This window comes from Nycticebus coucang, chromosome 11, assembly GCF_027406575.1.
Source record: "Nycticebus coucang isolate mNycCou1 chromosome 11, mNycCou1.pri, whole genome shotgun sequence".
In the NCBI taxonomy this organism is placed as follows: domain Eukaryota; kingdom Metazoa; phylum Chordata; class Mammalia; order Primates; family Lorisidae; genus Nycticebus; species Nycticebus coucang.
The window spans coordinates 86,498,385-86,517,723 of NC_069790.1; the positions used below are offsets into that span (position 1 = coordinate 86,498,385).

The 19,339-nt window shown below is 37.5% G+C and overlaps 1 pseudogene; it reads right to left on the reverse strand.

The window, feature by feature from the left end:
* Nucleotides 1-18,328: 18,328 nt before the first annotated feature.
* LOC128598348 (zinc transporter 9-like) overlaps nucleotides 18,329-19,339 on the reverse strand; it is a 34,573-nt pseudogene continuing 33,562 nt past the window's right edge.

Below are 19,339 nucleotides of genomic sequence, written 5' to 3' on the forward strand. Positions count from 1 at the left end.
AATTAATTGACCAACAATTTGGAAGAAAGCTAAACATTTGGTAGCAAACTCTAGAGTTTGGAAACACTGACACCAAGGATTGTTGCTTTTTTGTGTAACTTTTTTTCATTTCTAACATCAGGCTACTTTTACTCTATTCCCTAGTAACAAAAGACATATTTGACCTATGTTTATGACTGTCAAATGCTTTTTTATTTAAATGTAAAGACTAAGTATATATTTATTGTGTCATTTTTATGTCCCTCTTTAAATAAATAAATAATAAATACTTGCATTAGGTCGATTTACAATATAAAAATTACATCTGAACATACACTTCTACCCTATGCTCGACAGACCTGTAATAAGAATGGTCATTGTATGATATATTACCACAATCATTTTTAAAGTGTGATGATCTTAAAAAGTAATATTATAATAAAAGTCTGTTCTCTTTTATAAATGGATATCATTTGTGACCCATTTAAACAGAGACTCCCCTCCCTTTCCGAAGTTTCTGAGTGAGTTTACTTTTGTGGTATAGGATTGGGTTGGTCATTGTGGAGGATAGGTCTGAGAATATCCTGAAGAGCTGGTTTACTTATGGCAAATTTTTTCAACGTATGAATGTCATTGAAGTACTTAATTTCTCCATCATAAATGAAACTCAGTTTAGCTGGATACAAGATCCTGGGTGGTGGTATTTGTGAAACTTGGTAAATGTAGAATGTAAATGTTTTGGCACAGTAACTGAGATAATGCCAGGAAGGCTATGTTAACCATTGTGGTGAAAATGTGTCAAATGGTCTATGAAGCGAGGGTATGATGCCCCATGATCATATCAATGTATACAGTTATGATTTAATAAAAAAATAAATAAATAAACAGAGACTCCATGTTGTGATGCTAAATGGGACAGCTTTAAAATAACTCATCCTAAATATTCAGCCAATTAAAATACTTACTGCATTGCTAACAAGAATCATATGTACTAATATGCTGCAGGATGCAGCATTTAGGGCTTCAATTCATTATTCAATAAGAATGCGTTTGACCTCAGTGTGTTGATGACTCTTTTTTTCAGAAACTATACTCTGCCGCTAGGCTAATCAAACTGTGTACAGTTCATTTGGAATAATTTCTCATCTAATTCCTTTAACTGTTTGAAGACAGAAAGTGGGCCTGTCTTATGTAGAATAAAAAGTAAACAGCCGTTCCCATTGTATGATAAGCAAATAGAAAGGCTAACAGCTAATGTGCTGATTCAATAACCATTTCTATATTATCCTTTTCACTGATAGACACCGTTGGGATGTTTTAAATTATTTCCACCCGAGACACAGACAAAGCTGAGAAGAATGAGAGAAGAATATCAAGATGAACTTCGGGGTTATTTATAAAGAATGATTTACTTTATACTGATTGTCTACAAACAATCTAGGGTTTATGAGGGTGTGTTGATGATGATTTTAGCAACCCTCTGAACAATAGAAAACCTCAACTTAGAAGGAGTGAGCATCACAGAAGAAAGAAGGCCAGCCTGTGTGTGTTCATCCTACATTTATAGATGAGGGAATCATCACTTTTATCCCAGAGTGGACAACCACTTCCAATACTATGCTCCCGTACTCATCTTGGCTTAGTGCAACCTCTGTCATGGACAATACAAAGAGAATTATCTTTTGTTTTTGCCAGCTTCCAAAAATAGTTTGTTGTTGTATTTTGAAAATTAAAATGCTCTGGGTGGTAGATATTAATATGCTTCTACCTGGGATGATATACTGGATGGAAACTAATTTTGTATTTATCTGGAGAGTGTCGGACAGTATATGGCACAGGTAAAACTGGCTTTCATCCTTGGTTATGTTCTTGCAGCAGTGACAGTAAGGAAAAGCGAGTGGAAGACCAGGCCCTGAGAGGAATGCAGCACTCCTGTGCGGAGGTTGCAGGATGGTGGCAGAGAACATATTGCATGTTAAGGCGCAGCATGTGCTAGATACACGCTGATGGCTGGCTAATGCTGCACCTTAGCATGCAAATTCACCAACTCTGAATCTGTCTATGCACTGCCAAATAATCAAAAAGAAAAGGGGAATCTTTCTGAAGTACCTAGAACTTTTGAACATTAATCACAACCAAATCCTAGTGTGACTTTGGATGGATAAGCAAAATGTACTTCCCACCTCCACCTCTTGGTGGTTGGCAACTAGAAAGCCAAATGTGAAAAAACAAGACCTTTCTTGGTGACCACTGAAGTTTCACGGCCCATGTTTAGACAGCCCTGGAATTAACTCACTTCGGGCAACTATAAGCAGGGGTTCAAGAGAAAATGTAGGCGTTGGTGCCAAAAGACCACATGTGTACTTCTGTAAAATTTTGTCCTAAAAACAAAGGGGCTTATGAGACGAGTAGGAATAGGGCAGACCCATTCAACTATGGAACCATTGAACACTAGTAGCAGAGACAAAAACAAAATCAAACGATCCTAATGAAAATTCTGGTGTAATTAAGTTCTTGTTTGTATTTATACTAGGCATCATAGTTAGTTCTTTGCAATCTTAAAATTTCTAGCTAGTGCTTACTCCTCCTGGATACATGTTTTGGAAGGTATTTGCTTTTAAGAGAGATTATTTACAATAACTAAGAAAATGTCATGAAGGCTATATTAACCAGTTTGATGAAAATATTTCAAATTGTATATAAAACCAGCACATTGTACCCTATGATTGCATTAATGTACACAGCTATGATTTAGTTTTAGAAAAAGGCGAGAGATTATTTTCATTAAAATCTGGCAAGCATTGCACCCTCTATAGTCCAGTTATTCAGAAGGCTGAGGTAGGAGGAGTGCTTGAGCCCAGGAGTTTGAGGCTACAGTGAGCTATGATGACACCACTGCACTCTAATCTGGGTGATAGAGTGAGACCTGGCCTCCAACAAAGAGGAAAACATTCTGATTTAGGGTTCATTTAGAATAATTTCTAAATTATTCTTTATAAATTTCTCATTTATTCTTTATAAATCCATTGTACACAAAAGAAGTTTTATAGCTTTATCACCTACACTATAGCTTTGATAGTAGCTTAAAATGGTAGACAATCTCCAAATTTTTTAACTTATTAAAACAACAGCTACTCCCCTTAAGTGAAGTCACATTTTTAGATTTTCAGCTTTATTTTTCTGAAAATCTTTATCAGTTGCTAAGACTTTCTATTCACTTGTGTCTACTTTTGCACACAATTGTTGTGTTCTGATTCTACTTTGGTAATTCCATTATACTGAAGAAAATGTACCAACACAATTTCTGAGTTTTACTATCTTTATTTCCCTATCTACCATTTGTGCAAGAGATAATTCACATAAAAAACAAAGCTACTTTCCCCATAGTCAGCCAACTACGCTTAGACCATCCATTCCTTGCAGTATTTTCATGGCTTAATCAAATACCCATCCTCTTTTAGGGTCATTTGGTTTCAATACTTTAAGCATTAACATGTGTCCTATATATCAATTAATGTATGAATCGTATAACTTAGAGTGTTTTGTGAAATAGGTAAGAGTTCAGAAACGTGTTATTAAAGACCTAATTATTTTATCAATATTCTGATAAAACTATATTAAGAATATTCTCTCTAGGGTTGTTAAGTCCTAAATAACTCTGCAGATTGCATAAATCCTCCAGGTTTTCTCAGGATAATGGTGAATTTTCAGGAGTTGTTTAAATTGTACTTTTTCTAGGAAAAGTCACCCTGGATTTTATTTCCCCACCCTGTGTTGCCAGAATCAGCAGGGTAGGGTAGCTATTTAGTAGGGGAACTTTCTCAACTAGCCAAGCTGGAGCCAATTCCTCATCCACTTTCATCTCTCCTTTAGGAGAGCTCCCTTAGTTAGCAAGTCAGAAGGGAATCCAAGACAAAAATTAGAAAGAGACGTCAGCTCATTTCTCTCTCGTTCCTTCCTACTTATATCAAACAATGTTGACTCTGGGTTTCCAACACATGCATGTCCTGTTTGCCCTGAACTTCACCTAGGACCTTTGAGCTGCGGACTTCTACCTCTGAGGCTTCTGTTTTACACTTATTAGAAAATTTGTGTTTCAGAGATGATGATGTTAGGAAGTGATCCAACCTCAACAGTGCAGGTGAAAAACATAATAAGAAATAATTGTATGCAATCAGACACATTTTAAATCAGCTGATTATTCTCTAGCAGTTTGTAATTTCTACATTTCAAAGACAGTATTTCTTACACTTGATGCTTACTTGGCAAATTATTCGGTTCACATGAGATCAACCACCAGGAGAGTTATGGGAGGTCATTTTTTAATGGGGAAAGACTACTCCCATTGTTTGATTCATCTGTTTTTCTCCAGATATCTGTGACTCACAGTATTATTCCTTTGACGACCTCTACAGGAGGAGGAACTGGCCTATGGCCCCTGGTCTAGTCTTTCCACCCCAGTTCTACAGAGTACCACTCAAGACAAGTTCAGGAGCAATTATTGAGCTTTCTTTGTCCTGTCGTTTCTTCCACTCCAGTTCTTCCTCTTTTACAAATGCTGCCCAAAATAGAGTCTTGGAGAAGGGTTGCTAGGGCCATGGGAATGAGATGCTTCTGCCAGAGGAGCCCTCAGCTCCTCGGGTTTCTAGTCACTGCAGCTACAGCAAGAAGCTGGGTTCTGTACAGAGCTGAGAATGGTGTCTTCCCAACTGTGAGTACGTGTGTTCCTCAGGCCCCTGCAGCAGGGATCCTTATTCCCACTCTCTCAGGAGGGCCCTATCAACTATCCCCTCCACTGCTGAATCAAAAGCTTTTACCAAGGAGGATCAGACTTAGTCCAAAGGTGCTTGGGGATGGATGATGACTTGGCCTCTCCCTCGGCTTCCTGTTAACAACACATGTGTGACACACACATGTAAAAATTCTTTACCCCAACTATTTATTATAACCCCTGTCCCTGAAAATAGAGGCAAAAGTACTCACAAAGGAATCAGGTGTATGGTGGCCAGATGCTCTGTACGTTAGTGATAGGGACTGCTCTGTGTGTTGTATACCTACAAATTGCCAAGTCTTTTAATGATAACTTTATTTCCCATTGCCATGAGACTAGAAGTGATCCAAGATTAAGAAAACTGACCCCATATTAATAGTGTTCATAAGTTCACTCGATACTATTTACAGAGTAAATCTAAGTCTCATGAGTAGCACAGTTCTATGGCTTAGTTAACAAATGCAGGATATTTTCTTGAAACCAAAGCAAATGGAAAAATATGATGCTGAGTTTTTAGTACAAGCAATCCTCAAGTTACACACGTCCAACTTACATACTACTTGCACTTACAAATGGAGGCTATGATAGTAGGTTCCAACATTACAAACATCTGACTGACATACAGCTTGTACATATGAATGGAAGTTATTACAGTAATAAGTAAATGCATCTGTTTCAACTTACATACAAATTCAATGTAAGAAAAAACCTACAGAACCTATCCCATCCGTAACCTGGGGATTGCCTGTTCTCTTCCAAAAATTATTTTCCTTTTTCTTAATATATTTTTAAAGACTAATTTTCCTATTTCATTGTTTTCTATTCCTCCTTCATTTTTTATCTTTTGCCTTTAACTTCCTATTCTGAGAGGTCAGAGACAGGGGAAACTATGAATTTAGGGTGTGATAAAGCTGGCCTTTCAAAACATTGTACAAAAGATGGATTATTCAATAAAGGGGATTGGGACAACTGGCTAGCCATTTGGAAATAAAATGAAACTAGAGCTTTATCTTACTCCTTGCTCAAAATGAATTCTCGTCAGCTCCAAAATTTGAGCGTAAAAATGAAATCATCAAGGGTCCAGAATAAGTTTGGTGATTAAAATGATAAGTGTAGGCTTCTTAGAGTCTCAGTAAGTATGATAAAACTGAGAAGCTATAGATAATGTATTGATAGATTAAACTAAACAAAAATGTAAAGTATCTTTCTAGGCAAAAATATTATAAGAAAAAAAGGCAAAAAAGACTAAAAAATTTGCAAATAAAAGGTGAAGAAAATAATTTCTACAAATCATTTAGTAAAGGAGTAGTAATATATAAGAAAGTAATCATTGATAGGTATTTTAAAAATCCAAATGGGAATAAACATCAAAAGCATGACTTTTAATTCATAAAAGGTAATAATTAAAGAAAATGAAGTTAGTATGACAGGAAGTGTCATTTTACAATGGATAAGTCTTGGAAAATAATTTGAAAGTTTGACCAAAACTGGTATTGAGGAAAGCTGTGGAAATAGGCATTGAATTACACTTTGCTCGTGATAAGAATTTGTCCAACTTTGTTGTTCAACAACTTAAAAAAATCTGTACTTTTTTCTGAAGACATGAAGTCGTTATTGTAAAATTATTCACAGTTATATGTATAAAGATGTTATGTAAGGGCTCTTTTATAGTGATACAAAATGTAGACACATTCTCTATGACTTTTAATGGAGAAATGACTTTTAATGGAAAACCTAGAAAGTGGGCTATTAGGGTACACAAAACTTTGAGTAGTGTAACTGCAAGGTGGGCTCCAAAGGCTGGAGGAAAATGCTACTTTGGTACATCTTCTCTTTTTGTTCCCCCGTGTGAATTGTATAGAAAATGGTGTGTGTATATACAGTGGGAAGCTTGCACACAGCAGCAGATGAGAGCAAGAAAAGTAGTTGTAAGAATTAGAACTACGGCCTTTGAGGCATTTAAGAGATGAAGGTTAAGAACTTGAGTTATCTTTGGAAACAGAAAAGTCAATGCTCTGTGCTCTCACAAGTGGCCGCTAAACCTTGGGCCAGGGCACACAGAGTGGTATAATGGACCTCGGAGACCCCCCATTCAATGTGGGGAGGAAGGGAGAGAAGGGGGATGAAAAATGACCCAGGCGAGATGATACACACCATTCAGATGAAACTAGAGCCCAGGCTTCACCACTGTACAGTATATACATGTACTGAAAATCAACTTGTACCCCCAAGTCTATTAACATTTCTTTTAAAAAGAAGCAAAAAGAACTTGAGTTATTTTGAAATTGCTTTTGATTGCTTTACTCTTCTTTAACTGGGCTAACTTTTCAATTGGACATCTTTATCAGAATTACATGAAATTCAAATTGCTGAAAGGAAGTAAGGAAAAAAATACACAATTTTCTTTGTAAGAAAGGAAGCGTGGAAAATTTCAGGCCCAAAGTGTTTAAGGGATTTGGTCAACGTTAAGAGCAAAACTGGGAGTGGAAAGCAAACTGCACTGCCCTGCCTCACCACCAAAATCTTTGTTTTCCTAATAGCCCAGTGGGAGCTTCAGCAGAAGCACTGAGATCCATAGACCGTAGATCTTCCAAAAGACTGTGATTTTCAGTTCCAACTATGTGTTTATTCATTGTTAAAATATGAAAGTAAAAATTAAAGTATTCATCCTTCTTTTTATTCACATAAGCACAACAGGAATTTGTCTAGAATGTGACGGTATTAAAAATTGGACATCGTTTTACATTTTTTGCAAATCTCTTCACTGTCTTGCTTAATAGAAGAAATTCTCATATCTTCTTCTTTGCTCAGTATCTTGAAATAAGTTGCAGTTGGTTGAATCTTAAGAAGAAAAGTCATCTTTGCACAAATACGTAGTTGAAAAAGAGTGAAGTATTTTGTTAACCTTTTTATATAATTGTGAATATTTATTCTTCTTTGATACTACACCAAACAGGACATGTGATAGTTTCTTATCAAGATGTTGCAATGAGTGACCTGAAATCTCATCAATGGAATTCTGATACTTACTCAGTTACACTGAAATCCATTAGTCTCGACCTTATACTTTAAGCGGATCTTTTATCCAAGCATAATTTTGTAACATCATACATCGGTCATTTGGAAAATATTGATTCACTGAGGTATGCACAATTTCCAAATGCTGACACATTTCACTTTACAATATTTAGAAAATCACATGCTAAAATCATCACCAGTTCTTCAGAAAAACTGAAATATTGGAAAGCTGTCCAAGTCTTCAGAGTGAATGCAAATTTTCCAAAATTCTAATTTTCACTTGAAAGCTTGAATTTTATTATTGGCAACAAATATTGTCAAATGTTTTCCTTGAAGTGGCTGGATCATTTGGGGGAAATGCCTGCGGAATACTCACATTGAAATAAGCACCCTCAGGCTGACAATCTCTCTTTTGCCTCAGAGTGATGCTCCATGAAAGGGCAGTTAGTTAAGTTTGCAACAATGGCACGAACACTTTCCTTGAGATCAGCATTGTACCTTCAGTATGCGACAAAAGTACTTTGTATGCATTTCCCATTTCATCACACTGACTAATAAAAAGCCTGCATTTGAGACATACATTTTCTAAGATTAATAATTTAATTTAATAAAATTAACAATGCTTACTTCTTCATCAAGGGCATTCTGAAATGAAAGTGGCTTTTTTCAATTTAAAGACAAGTATGAAACAAAGTTTCCCGAAGAAGAGAAAGAAAGGTTTATAGAATAAGAAGAGCAAGATACATTTGCCATAGACTACTAACCCAGCCCCAATCATCGTGACAAAAGGGCAAAGAGGCTGAAACTGGCTTTTTTGTTAGATTTGCCTACTTGGAGTTTGTGAAGGTAGAAAATACAAGGAGTATTGATACAAGCTGGTGCCGTTACTTGCTTTGCGCTAAGGTGTCAGCAGTGTTACTAATCACCATCAGTACTTTCGCATCATCAGAGCAAATTTAGTGAAAAAACAACCAAATTACTATTACTATAAAAATTGTTTTGACTTCTAAAAACCCTGAAAAGGTCTCAAGAAAGGATCTGTAGGCGATACTTCAAGAATCACTAGTTTATGATAACAGTAAATATTAGAGGAGAGAGAGTGATAAAAAGTCTTACAGGTCTTTACACAGATACAAAGGCAGAGAGTGATCAATACCGGCATTTGCTCAATGATATTAGTGTAGAGCTATGTAAAATTTCCCTTCATAATGGAAACTATTCCTCTGGTTATTTACCTTCCTTTTCCTCTTCAAAACTCTGTCTACGTAATTTAATTTTTGATGTTACGATTTCTTGAAAGTACAGAGTTCACTTATCATACCCACACACCCTGTGCTCACCTGGCAGCCATCTCCTCCTTCCGCCTGGGGCCAGGATGCAAGTGGTCCACCTAGAAATATACAGACTGAATCCCATCATTTTCCACGCGCAAAGTTATCCTTTTACTTTTCTTTTATTGTCTTCTTCTTGTAGCGCCTATCCCTATTCACTTGATCATTGCCATCAGCGAGTAAACACTTTCTTCTATTCCTACTTAGAAAAAAAAAAAAAAAAACGCCAAAGTAAATTCTACCTTCTCAGCGTTTTCTAGGTGACAAGGTCTCATCCTAGAGTTCTACTCAATTCACCCTAGTATGTATCCGAATCAATCGACATAGTCCCAGTGTTTCTTCTTCTTTCAGAAGTACGCAAGTTTTGGTTGCATAGTTTGCTTTGTACAGATAGAGTCAAAAATTGTAAGTATGCCCTTCACCCACCCTTCTCTCCCTCTGCCAAGTTTCCTTGAGTTTAGTAGCACAATTCACAATCACAAAGGTTTGAAACAATGAAATGTCCATGGATACATGAATAGATTAATAAAATGTGGTATATGTATACCAGGGAATACTACTTGGCCATAAAAAATAATGGCGAACTAATATTTTTTGTAACAATCTGGACAAAACAGGAGACCATTCTATTTGAAATATGGGGAGACTGGAAAAACAAACACTCAATGAACTCAACGTTAAATTGTTTCTTCTTCTGAATGTAGAAACCTCACTCTCTCCTGGCTTTATTACTCATTGGAGGAGATTTCTTTCCAGCCTCCTTCACTAGCTCTTCTCTCCTTACACCCTACAAATGCAGGGTTCTTCAGGGCCTGGTTCTGAGCTCTTTTTCCTTCTCCACCATCTTTCCTTAGATGACCCACGCCAACCCCATGCTGGTGTTCTCACATTTATATTTCTGGCCCAGCACTTTCTCTGACTACCATTCTGATGTTTTCAACAACCTTCACAGCAACAACATTTGGGTCTGAATGACTTTCATAAGTCTCAAAATAACTTGTCCAAAACGTAAATTTTTATTTGTTCTCCTCAACTCTCCCTTCCATCTTCTTTGCCATAGCCAGTGGCCCCATCCTTTTGCATTTGCTCCAACTAGATGCTTGGGCATGACTGCAGGTCCTTCCCTTTCCCTCAGGCCCAGATCTTCATTGTTTTCAGGGTTTTATATGCCTTAGTATCTAGGTTAGATATGTTAGTTTTGTACTAAATGTATTCTGCGGTGTAAGCTATCTGCATGCACACATTCCTTGTATGTTCCTCTACTAGAACCTAGGTGCTTTCTAGGAGTTAAAAGATGCAGCCCAGGTGCCTCTTGTCATCTGTGGGTCAAAATTCATAGAATCAAAAGTGCGCATGTAAGCCTTAATTTACAAAGGGACCACCTTCCAGAGTTCTATTTCCTAAAATGAACTGATTATGCCATTACATTTTTAAAAATAAGAAACAAAATAGAACACTTTAAGTGACTAATATTTTTGGACATGTTTTAAATTTTTTAGATACATAAGTGAGCCTTATTACAAAGCAATCTTCACAGCCATTGTCTCAACACTCCTACCTATCTCAGACTAAACACTTTCATAAAAATTGCTTCACTCTCTATTAGGCAAAGTGAAGGCAGTGAAATGCCACGTAATCTTCTAGAACAAATAAATGACACTGTTTGTGCCTCTTCTGTCTCTCCAGCATCACACTGCCCTTGGTCTTTAAATGATTGACACTATTCTTTTCACAATATATAATGTTTCCCCGTTGAAGTTTTGTTTCAACGTTGATGTTCCCATACTTTGTCTTAGAGGCACAAAGCTGCAGATGAAATAAATAAATTCACACAGAATTCGGGGATGGAGCTTAAGACAACAACAGCAACAACAACAACAAATAAAAACACTTCCAAAATTGTTAAACTGCTAACTTTTCTCTTTGACATTTAGGTGCTAATAGATGAATATTAAATCTATTTAAAAATACGTTTTTGGCTTCTGCACATTCCCACTGATGTCACTAAGTGTTAAGTTACACGCACAGTTTGAGTGTGGGGACTGGGGAGAGCTACACAGCACCCAGTGGCACTGTCTCTGTTTTTGGTGTGTTGGACTCAGTGGTAAATGTTGTTTTCTCTCCATGTCTTTTGCTCCCTGCAACCGACTGCTGCTTCTGCCTTTCATTATAAAGGCAGAGAAGTTTATTTTTGCTCTTTCTGATAGAACAAACGTTTTGATTTTTGATGAAGTCATGAAAATACTGATAAAAGATTTATTTCTTTCTTTAAATCAGAAGCTGATTTTTAAAAACCCAACTATCATTAGAATTAGAAAATATGAATAAGATCCTGTAGTGATGTTTAAGGGATGTGTAACTTTTTATGACATCAGTTTCAAATAAAATACCTTGTTGCTTTTTCTAAATATGATTTGCAAGGGCCAACAAAGTAGCTGGATAACAATAAAAATAATGTCTGTTGTTACCAATTCCTGGAAATTGTTTGGTTGAGCTCCATGAGAACTTGAAGTTGCAATCATTAATGAAACTATTTTTACCTAACATTTGTAGTATGTCAAATAAGTCAAAATTGTTTGCTTATTTAAATCTATTAAAAAACAGCCATCAGTTAAAACCAACTAATCAAAAGGCTGAGAGGGTTTGCTATTTTCTTTTCTTTCTTTCTTTTTTTTTTTTTTTTGCAGTTTTTCGCAGAGCCGGGTTAGAACCCGTCACCTCCGATATATGGGGCCAGCGCCCTACTCCTTTAGCTACAGACATTGCCCAGGGTTTCCTATTTTCATATAGCAGTTAATCACTATAGAAAAATTGAGGACTCTGGGTATGCATAGGTTTTTAATTGCACCATACATTCTGAACCTAAAAGCACAAAGCAAACTAAAAGAATCTTTGGAGATGTCTGTCATGTGAGTTAATAGTGAGGTAATCAAACTAAGACTGACATACCCATACACCGAATTACATGTCATTTACCTAAGAGGAGTTTTTATAATGCTTCAGTATTCTTATTTATGTTGAGTACAAATCAGGCAGGTGATTATTTAGTTATTTTAGAGAAAATTACTACCTAATGTGCCTGCCCACTGGAGAAAAACATGGACGGGGATTATGATCAGTAACCGTTGGTAGACTCCACCAGCCAGGTCTCATAGCCTCATTTTTATATATAGCCCTTAAAGCAAAGCTTCACCAAACAATATATATTTTATTTATTTTGAAATATGGAGCTCTCTAACTGATCTCTGAGGAAACGCCGAACCTAGTGATGAAAATGTTGCCAGTCTCAGCATGGCCAACATGCCAAGGCAGAGATGCTTTCTGAAAGTAATAAAAAATAGAATCCCTTCTTGGTTCTTTTTATCTCCCCTTTGTGTTAAGTCTATTTGATTTTGCTATCAGTGTGGCTTATAATTTTCCAAATGCAATGAAAAATAATTCTCTGAATCTGTACTCAATATCTAAAGGAGTTTCAAACCAACAAGAGGGATGGATACTCCCCTCTTTTTTTAATTGTATGAAAGATACGCATAGACTGTGTAGGATGAGTATAAGGAGTGAAATGCGTAAAGAAAAATCCCTGTCAAGTGCTCTGTACTTTGCTATTTGCCCATGGCAATGGACAGTCTAGAGATAAGGGGGTGGGGGGGAGAAAAACCCCAAACCCAGCAATCCCAGAAATCTCTTGGTAAGCAGTAACCAAGGGCAAAATAACAGGCAGCTGACTGATATAAAATGAGACTACCTTGCAAATTTAGGGTCCAATTCTCTTCGCCCCTCTCTTGTTGGAAACCAAACAATTTTTTTCACATAGCTTCCAATTGCAGAGCCTGTTGAAAACTCATTATCTTCAAATAGGATTACATTCCGTTAATATGAGAACATGCATATTACAATATCTGGTAAAAATCAAAAGTTCCAATTTGCTCACTACATGTAAATCCAATTCAAAATATTTCCATAACATATATCTGCTGGATGTTACACTATTTGTGTGTCACTCTGGAATGGATTAACTCCATGACAGGCTAGGCTCAGTTTTTCTGCATTTGGTGTTTTTAAACAGTTTATATTTGTTATCATATCAAAGACAGGCTTGCAGTTTTCAAAAGGAAGAAGAGAACGCAGCGCCCAAGGCTCCTTCAGCCTTACATTTCTTATTCCATTTTATCTTTCTTGGTTTTGACTAATGTCAGTAACAGCTACTGGTAATAAACTGCTTGTTACAGCCTGCTGTTGCCTTGAAGCCTGGCTTTGATACATTGTCAGCCAATCGGAAGCATTTCCTGATTACATTTCCAAATTGCTTGTTTATTGATCGAGAGTTAATAAAGCAAAAGACAACTCTACAGCTTAAATTAAATGAAAGTTTCCTTTGATGTTCAAATTATCCAATCAACCAACAGGCAGTGAAATGTAAGCATTTGAAAGTTTTATCCGAAAAGAAAAAAAAAATGTACGAGATAAATGGATCTTAGTATAGACACAGTAGCTAAGTGCTAATGAAAAATATGTGCAACTTGGCATACCGCAATTTCATTTATTTCTCCAGCAAAGGAAATGATGGTGTTATTTAGTCCACCCACTCCTCAAATCTCAACAAGGAAAACACTTCAAGGATGTTTGTTGATTCTTGCAACTGGAAACATTTTAATAAATAAAAGGAAATATATACCTAACTTCATGGATTTATCAAAGTTCTAATATTTGGAAATGGTCACACTTGGATGCTATCTACATTAGATGCTATCTTGAGAATATCACAGTGTAGATGTTTGGATGATATACATGATAAGTTAAACTATTTATTTATTTTTATTGTTTTTCTTTTAGAAACTGGGTCTCACTCTGTCACCCAGGCTAGAGTGCAGTGGCACAATCCTAGCTCACTGCCTGCAACTTTGACCCCCTGTGTTCATGTGATCCTCCCATGTAGCTGGGACTCTAGACATATGCCCCATGCCTGGCTTATATTTTTATTTATATATATTTTGCAAAGATTGTGTCTCATTAAATTGCCCAGGCTAGACTTGAAATCTTGGCCTCAAGCAATCCTTTTGCCTTGGGCTCCTGCCCAAAGTGCTGGGATTATAGGCATGAGACACATTACCTTGTCCAGTTGAACTATTTGGCCTCTGAAAAATTTAGTAGCTTTTCACATCCCTTTATCAAGGTTAGTTGCTCTTTGATCAAAGCAAGAATGGACATTTAAGAGTGGAACTGTGGGATCGATGTCCATAGCACAGTGGTTACAGCGCCAGCCATATACACCGAGGGTGGCGGGTTCGAACTCGGTCTAGGCCAGCTAAACAACAATGACAACTGCAACAAAAAATAGCCAGGTGTTGTGGTGGATGCCTGTAGTAGACGGAAGGTAAGAGAATTGCTTAAGCCCAAGAGTTTGAGGTTGCTGTGATGCCACGGCACTCTACCAAGGGCAACATAGTGAGACTCTGTCTCAAATTAAAAAAACAAAAAAAAAATAATAATAATAAAAGTGGAACTGTGTTTACATTTCAGTATAAGCCAATATTTGGCTATATATCAAATTTTAGGCCAGATCCAGGAAATATTTCTCATTTGTATCAATCTCTACCTGCTCACACTTAGAAAACCTTTAGCAAAACCCTGTCAATTTACTTCTAAGCATTTTGAATCCATCTAGTCCATCTCTTTCCCTGCAACCACTTGGTCTAAGCAACTTTCATCTCTTGTGGACCTACACTTTCCTCTACTTCCTCTTGGCTGCCGTACATTTTGTTCTCTGATCTTTATAAATATGCTTCAGGTTATGACTGTTTATTATCCAGTGGCTTCCCCTTGCACTTGCAATCAAATGCAAACTCTTGTTCTAATTCCATGACAAAGTGTCACCCCTGCTCTTGACCATTACCTCTAGTATATACCAAGCTTATCCTTGCACCAAGGCCTGGGCCTTAATTTTTCCCCACGCCCTAAATGCCTCCCTACATTATTTCACGGGGAGCTGCTAATTTTCACCCAGGTCAGAACTCACATTCTAGGGCCTGGCATGATGGCTCATGAATGTAATCCCATCACTTTGGAAGACAGAGATAGAAGTGTCACTTGAGGCCAGGAGTTTGAGACCAGTCTGGGCAACCTAGAAAGACCCTGTCTTTATAAAAACTTACAAAGATTAGCTGGGGTGTGGTGGTGTGTGCTTATAGTCCCAGATACTTGGGGGGCGGAGGCTAAAGGATTGCTTGAGTGCAGGAGTTTGAAGTTGCAGTGAGCTAAGATGCGCCACTGCACTATAGCCTACTCAACAGAACAAGACCCCCTCTCTAAAAATAAACAAAACAAAACAAAATCTCGCAATCTAGTTCTTCAGAGATCCTCATCGAGAGTAGCCACTAGCCACTTTCCATTTACTCACTAACATATTACTTTTTTGGATTTCCTTCAGAGAAAGGAAATATCTAATTTGTTTATTTAAAAAAAAAATCCGAGTCTCCTCCCATCCCAACCCCCCAGATATAAGTTTTCTAAGGACTGAAGCTTGTCTGGCTTCTTCACTCTGGTGTGATCCAATGCCTACACACTGCCTGGTAGAGTATGTTCTCAATAAATATCTGTCGAATGATTGAATCAGGCTTCACATTCACAGGAGTGGTGAGCTCTCAGCAGGTGTTTCTTGGCTGCTGTTTGATCTTCGGCTGTAACACGGCTCTTCTTCTTAATGAATCCCACCCTGCCTTTAAACCCCACACAAGTCCCACTGGCTCCGTGAAACCTTTCCCAACAGCCTACTCCACAGAGATTACCCCCCTTTCTGAACTATTATATATAATTTATTGTACAAAGCAGGTTACTTTTGAGAGTGAAAGTAGGCACTATTAATATTTTTTGCAGGGCCAACAGGCATAAACTGGAATTGTCCTGGGAAAACCAGGATGTATGGTCAAGAATCCACTTGCCACTTCTTCATCCCTTAATATATATAAACTTTGACTGTAGTTTTTCAGAGGTATGCTATCTTTTCTCTCACTAGAACGTAAATCCTTAATTAAATTTAATGACACTTAGCATACAAACGGGCTCCTAGGTGGTGCTATGGAAATGTTTATTGTTCCTTATTGTGTTCAGCTGGTAATACCAAACCCTTCTTTTTCTCTGTTTTGCAATTATGGAATTCACTTAGTTTGAGGAAAATTGCTTTAAAAGGGAGAGATTCCTTTATGCATCATACTAGGTTTGGTGTCTAAGTAAGTATTTTTTAGTTCTTGTAAACTCAGTAAGAAACTACAGGCTGTCAGCTGCCTGTAAAGTGTTGTGTACTTCATTTGCCTGGAACCCGGTGCTCCCAGCCCTCCCTCCCTGTCTTCTTCTGACTAATTGTCATACACTCTACAGACCTCAGCTTCTAGGTCCCTTTCTCCCCCACTTGTGGTGAGGTGTCACTGCCCAGAGCTGCACGGTATCCTGTACTGCTCCTCTGGGCCATGTCACACTCTACTATATGGAGATGGTCTGTTTCCTTTCTGCTTCCCCCTGGGGCTGAGGTAAGCTCTGGGAGAGCAATTACCCTGGCTCTTTAATTCGCCTTTCCGTCCTTTGGGCTGAGTACAATGCCTGTCTCCTAGTACAGTCTTAAAACTCTTTGCTGAATAAATTGAGTGAATGAGGACATTTGCCATTCGTATGTTAGGTTTCTGGTGTAATTCAAGAAAAATGTATCTGAATATTATCATCAGATGATATAGCAAAAGATTATTTTTGGATAAAAATGCCCTAGTCCAACTTTCAAAATAAATTACTTAATCCAGCCATTGTGACTCTAGTCAATGGACCTCATGTACCTATGCCAAGCCTTTTTATTTATTTTTATTCTTTTTTTCAAATCAAAGATTTAATTTTTTTTGTTTTCTGCATTACAATTTGCTATAATTCATAAACTTCCAACTCAGTAAGTTTAAAGACACTGACCTCACACAGCTAGTTAGTTAGGTCCATGCGTTAAGTACTCACTTATCCAGCAAAGAGTTCGCCCAGCCACCATTCTCACATGACCACTGCTCACTACTACCTGAATATTTTAAAGTGCAGATGAATTGTTTCAATGGAGACAGGTATAGCTTTTCATTATAGTTTCAATTACTGAGACTCGCATGTTTTTTCCAACTATATAACTACGGTCATTAGAAAACTATTGACTTATATACTATGATATAGTCCATATATTATGCTAAATGCCCATTTGTACCTACAACGAATTCCTAGACACATTATTGACTGTATTGTACAAATCATGACCACAAGTTTCAGAGTAAGAGATTTACTTGTCTCTCTCTTAAAAAGCAAGAAACATCCCACAGTTCGAATTTATATAAGTAGTGCCTCTTTTTAAATAATTTAAAAATAAAATGCTATCCTGTCTGTAAAACTATAAATATTTCCAGTCCCTTTTACAGAATGTTAACGTGGTCATAAATGTATTATCTTCCAGTATATAAGCATTATGGCCCTGAGGCCAGTTTAAAAGAAAAGGAATCACCACATTGGCTCATGGAAATATCTAGGATTATTTTTCTTATCTCCTAACATTAGAAAAATTAAACCAAATAAGGGGGGGAAGCAAAGAAGAAAAAGAAATTTTACAAAATGACAACTCTCACATTCTAAAAGAATGAAAAGAAATGTCTTCTTTCAATTAAGTAAACTAAGTCATTTGTGGAATGAGCATTTGTGGATGACTAGGTTAGGAGAGTGTTCTTCTAATAGGTCAAACTCACAAGGTGTGTAGAAATAATTTCCACATTTCATAAGGAAAAGACAGACTTTGAAATGAAGTGACTGTTTACAAACCACATACCAAGATTTATCCAGAATAGTCAAGATAGGAGTTCTGATGGAATACAATCTTCAGTGGCATCAAAATTACTATTTATGATCCAATGGATGCCGCTTATTTTTACCGAGGTGAAGAAAGGCAGCAATCCACACCGACAGGCTTAAATGACAAAAGCTGAACAATTTAAGTGACCAAAACGTTCCCCATGGGAGCATAAAAACACGATTTTCAAATTGATTCAACTTGTAGTGTGTTTCCTAGATGGAAGAAGTACACTTTATTCTATAGCCCGTTCAATATTTTTAAATAAAATAGTTCTTCCATCATAAAAAAGGTGGCTTCTCGATGGCCCCAGCTGCTTTGTAGAGTGGCTTAACAAATGTGTTTCCAATACCTCCGTCAATTATTCCATCAAATTTACAGTATCTCCAAATCTACATATCAAACTTCAGGATTTCATTTTTTCGGTTTCTTCTCAATTCTATCTACTGCAGCTCCTAAATTATCAATAATATTTTCTCCATGTTTAAGTGTAAAGGGCTCTAGTTCTTCAAGATTTTTCACATCTTGAATTTCTTGTAGCTTATGGTCAAATTTTTGTCTTTCCAAATGTGACCGTCAAAATCTACTTCTGCCTTAAATGTTACCTACCTGATCCCAGATCTGTAGTTTTAACCTCATGAATTGCCTTTGTGGATGGGTCATGGGGTCCAGAAACTCAGTGAGCTGTTGAGCTTGTTGGGCTGGACAGATCACTCTAAGAGTGCATCTGTGTTAGTATAGATAGGGAATGCTGAGACTGTACTTAATAAGATGCCCACACTCAAATAAACAGGGGTCCTCAAACTGCAGCCCGCAGGCCACATGAGGCGGTGTGATTGGACTTGTTCCCGTTTTGTTTTTTTACTTCAAAATAAGATATGTGCAGTGTGCATAGGAATTTGTTCATAGCTTTTTTTTTAAAAACTATAGTCCGGCCCTCCCATGGTCTGAGGGACAGTGAATTGGCCCCCTGTTTAAAAAGTTTGAGGATGCCTGAACAGTGGACTGCCTGTTATAGAAGGAAGGCCCATGCAAGTGGCTGCGATCACCACTCCCAAGACTGCTGCAGTATCTTCCAATAACATTTGTACTAAGGTCATGACTTCCCATGATTTCCTTAAAAAATGGCATTCCTTTGGCCCAAGAACTCCTATGAAGTTCATTTACAGCAACAAGAAATGTCGTTCGGGCAGTGCCTGTGGCTCGGTGGGCAGGGCGCCAGCCCCATATACTGAGGGTGGTGGGTTCAAACCCAGCCCCGGCTGAACTGCATCAAAAAAATACCCGGGTGTCGTGGTGGGCACCTGTAGTCCGAGCTGCTCAGGAGGCTGAGGCAGGAGAATTGCCTAAGCCCAGGAGTTGGAGGTTGCTGTGAGCTGTGTGCAA